General features: G+C 33.8%; 1 pseudogene; it reads right to left on the bottom strand.

Moving 5' to 3' along the window:
- Nucleotides 1-990: 990 nt before the first annotated feature.
- On the bottom strand, nucleotides 991-3,698 carry LOC136064560 (pentatricopeptide repeat-containing protein At2g25580-like; annotated as a pseudogene).
- Between the last annotated feature and the right edge of the window lie 640 nt (nucleotides 3,699-4,338).

Here is a 4,338-nt window from a genome sequence, read left to right as displayed (position 1 = left end):
TTTTTTTTTTTTTTTTTTTTTTTTTTTTTTTGCTTGAGTATGAAATTATAATCATTGATTGTATTTGTTAGGTTTTTATCATGGGTATGTACCATGAATTTCCTTTGTTGTTTGATTTGATTTTTTTTTTAAGTTTTTTTTTTTTTTTTTTTTTTTGCTTGAGTATGAAAATCATTGAGTATTGTTAGGTCTAATGTTTCAAATTTAATAGCAATTTAAATCATCATTTTTAATTCATTTTCAATCCCATGCCTTGCATGGATAAGGAGCTAGTGAAAATTATATCAATCTGAGTCCTAGTTAAGTCTAATAACAGATGCAGCATGGTGCCTATAGTTATTTGACCACAGCATAAATATGAGATTCTTCACAAGCGTAGAATGCAGTTAGGGCAAGTTGGATAATCAAATGAATACGTGTTACAACCAACCCATGCATGTCAATTATCCAAATTAACCGTCTTGAAACTACCCTCCAATATTACCTGTAAAATATGTCACATTCAATTTAAATTATGATTTCCAAATATGTGAAAGCTTGCTGCAAAATTATAGCACTTCCCATTGGCATTAGACATGCATAACACTTGCACCTCAAACCTCACCACTAACAGCAAACATTGAAAGATTCTGATTTCACATAGGCATGGGCTATATACCTTCAACACTTTAATATGTCCTATACTCAGATTTGTCTATTTGATGATAAAATATAAATCATATAGAGACTGTAAAAAAATAGAGCTGAAGATGTAAATATCCAACTAGATTATTGTTTACCAATCATTCCATCTCAACAGGAAACAGAAAGCAAAAATAGAATTTAGATAACTTCACATCATAAGAGTCAACATTGCTAACATGCTTAACAAGAATATACCATATTTAAATGTAAAATCAACAAACAATAGAGACCCAAAAATATATACTTTTCAAACTTATGATTATTAATTTTTAATGTAAAATAGGATAGTACCTCAAGTTTCTTTTTTCACCAATAATCCCGGCAAGAGCACAACCAAACTTTGAAATGGTGGAACCTCTTAGCATCTCATATGATCAATTCTCTGCCAACGATCTTTGAGATGACCTTTAGTGCAGTATGGCAATCACCACAAACACAAAGATTCTTGATCAAGGGTGGAGCCAGAAATTTTGGTTTGGGGGGGCCAAGTTGTGATGCTAATATATTAGTTAAAACAAACTTCTACACACATATATATATAAATTAATTTACTTAGAGAATTTATCATCTTCTAAATTTTAAAGAGTATATGAAAGTCATGTATTTCTTCTATTAGATATATACAAAAATTTATCATTTTTTACATAGCTTAATTTGTTAAACCTCTTAAATTATATGATTTTAATATGATTTCTCTTTCTTTTAAGAGCACCATTGAAATGACTCAAAATTTGAGAGGACCAACTTCAATTTTTACATGCTACATTTTTTTAAATGCAAATAATATACATACTATAAATTAATTTTTTAAAATTTTGGGGGGACCTTGGAACCCCACCCTTGTGTGTGGCTCCACCACTGTTCTTGATTATCCTAATGGGTGAACAAACTGGACTATTAAGGAGACCGTTAGCAATAGCAAATCTCTCACTATGAGCAAGAAGAGCTTCCTCCTTGGATTCATGGTCTATGTCATGCAACACAAATCTAGTCTCTAGTATGTAACCAGCCTCTTTCATTTGTTCCCTTAAATGCCTAAGTTCCGCATAGAGCTTATCAGTGTTAGGATGAGATCTATCTCCCGCTCGATATTCATGGACCCTGCTCCAAACTTCTAAAAGACTTTGACTTGCTAGTTTCTTCTTCTCTTTCTGTTTTGCAAGGTCTGAAGGTATAACAGGTAGAAGGCCAGCCTTCGATTGCTCATTCATGCGTGAGGGGTCCAGCTGCTCAACAAGCTCAGCACAGTGATCACCAAGCTCCATGTGCCCATGAACTCTGCAGAGATCCATCAAGGTTTCCCATATATTAACACTTGGCTCCAATGGCATCTTTTCTATGAACTCAAAAGCTTCATCCAGATATCTTGTACTTCCTAGCATGTCTATTACTTTCACATAATGATCCATGGATGGGACTATGCCATAATCCTTGATCATTGATTCAAAGTGCAACATTCCCTCATCAATGTCTTCCAAAACACTACTGTTAGGTTCTAAAGATTTAGGATTTTATGTATTTAGAACTCTAATTTGTATTGTTGGCAAACCATGATCAAAACAAGTTATTTAGTCTTATTTAGGCTTGCTCAAAGTTGGGTCTTTCATGTAAAGTTGGAATCGAGTGGCTGGAGATGCATTGGTGCATTTCGGCCTGGCTCGATCGATCGAAAGAAAGACTCGATCGATCGAATCTCAGGCAGAATGTTTTTCTGCAGAATATTTCAGCTCAGCCCTAGCTCATTAAAAGTTTTGGGTTTTTTGTTTTTACCCTAGGTATATAAAGAAAAACCCTAGCCATGTTTTTAGAGTTGCTCCAGTTGAGTTGTTGTTCATACTTTACTGTTTTGTGTAAATCTCTTGTGAGATCTAGAGGAGCTTTCCTTTACACAAAGCTTAGGGTTTTCAAGGTAGAGATTACTTCAACATCTTGATGATCAACTCGGTTGCTACCATTAAAGCTTAAAGATTATCAAGCGTGAGTGCTTGTAGCTGATTGGAGAATCCAAAGAAAAAAGGAGTCCGTGGATTCGGAGCTTGCACGTGGTCGTGTCAGTAAGTTCTACTGGTGGGTAGCATTAGGAAGTCAAGCGGGGAGCTTGTAAGTCCTTTTGTATGAACTTCGATTCTTCCGCATAGTGAATTCAGGTTTACCTTGAGGATAGCTAGGTCAAATCCTCCCCAGGTTTTTACCGTGTGGTTTCCTGGGTCATCATATCATTGTGTCTTTTATATTTCCGCTGCTTTATACTTTTGATATGATTGTGTGTTTGTGATAACCTAGAATTGCTGAAATTGACTAAGTTAATCACTTGGCTAATTAACTAGGTTAATCTGGTTGTTATAAGGGGTCTAAAACCGTTCAAGTGGTATCAGAGCGGGTAGCTCTTTTGTCTGTAGATCCTTTGATCTAAGAGCTAATCTTTGACCCCTGTTATCATGGATAATTTGAAGTGTCTTTCTACTCATGCTTCTGCTGATTTTATTGATGCCTGTGATGTTTTAAATAAAAAGGACACTATTGTTTCTGTTGATTTTTTTTATGCTTTTGAAACTCTTCGTAAGGAATTATCTAAATCTTTGAAAATTTCTAAGAAATTTAAAAAAGAGTTAAAATTGGCTAATTTTGAAAAAGAGGATTTGATTGTGAAATTAGATGAGTCTAATAAAAAGAATGAATTTTTGAGAAATCAAATTTCCTTTCAAGATAAGAAGATGAAAAGTTTGGAACAAGAGTTAGTTGAATCTAAAACTAAAATTAAAAATTTGACTAGTACCAAACCTGTTGTTGATAACAGAAGTGTTTCTGTTTCTCTTAAGCCTAAGACTGAGAAAGTTTACATCCCTCCTTTCAAGAGGAATAATAAAGAGAAGGCTTATTTTGCTAGGTTAGACAAAGGTAAAAGTTCTCATGTTAACGCTGAAGTTTCTAAACCTATGTCTAAACCTGCTGCTAATGTGCAAAAGAAATCTGTTTTTGTGCCTACCTGTCACTTTTGTGGTGTTGTTGGTCATATTAGACCAAACTGTTCTTTGTTGAGGCAAAAACCTAAATCTGAGACTAGATTTGCTGTTAGAAATACTGATGTTCCTAAATTTGTTCCTGTTTGCCACTTTTATGGTGTTCGTGGTCACATTCGTCCTAATTGTCATAAGTTGAAACTTAAGCATTCTGTATGTCAATCTAGGATATGTGATGATATTTCTCTTGCCACAAGTCCAAATAAATTGTTTCATATTCTTTTGAAAAATTTGAGCTTGTTGGCTTGTGAAAGGAATTTGCAAGATTTCAATCTCTCTCAGAAGTTTGGTATAATCCCTCAAATACACTCTGCTTCACATGAATTTTCACCTACAAAGCCGAAGACTCGTGCTAGATGGGTGAGAAAAGATTCTCCAAGGTGAGTGTTGCTAGCTTGTCCCTGATTTAATTCTTTCAATTATTTGTGGACATGTTTTGTTTTTGTTTTTGGTTGTTTTGTTTTTTAGGTTGTTTTTATTAAAAAAAAAATCCAAAAACATTAAAAAAATTCAAAAAGACAAAAATATTTTATTTTGTGTCTTGTTTTATTGTTCTTGAGGATTACATGAGTTATGATATCTCTCTCTTGATTTAGAACATGCTTGACATTGTTAAGAAACTTGAATAATTTGT

This window comes from Quercus suber, unplaced genomic scaffold (assembly GCF_002906115.3).
Source record: "Quercus suber isolate HL8 unplaced genomic scaffold, Cork oak 2.0 scaffold_707, whole genome shotgun sequence".
Taxonomy (NCBI): domain Eukaryota; kingdom Viridiplantae; phylum Streptophyta; class Magnoliopsida; order Fagales; family Fagaceae; genus Quercus; species Quercus suber.
Note: the sequence above shows the minus strand (reverse complement) of the source record. Positions and strands in the feature narration are given on the sequence as shown.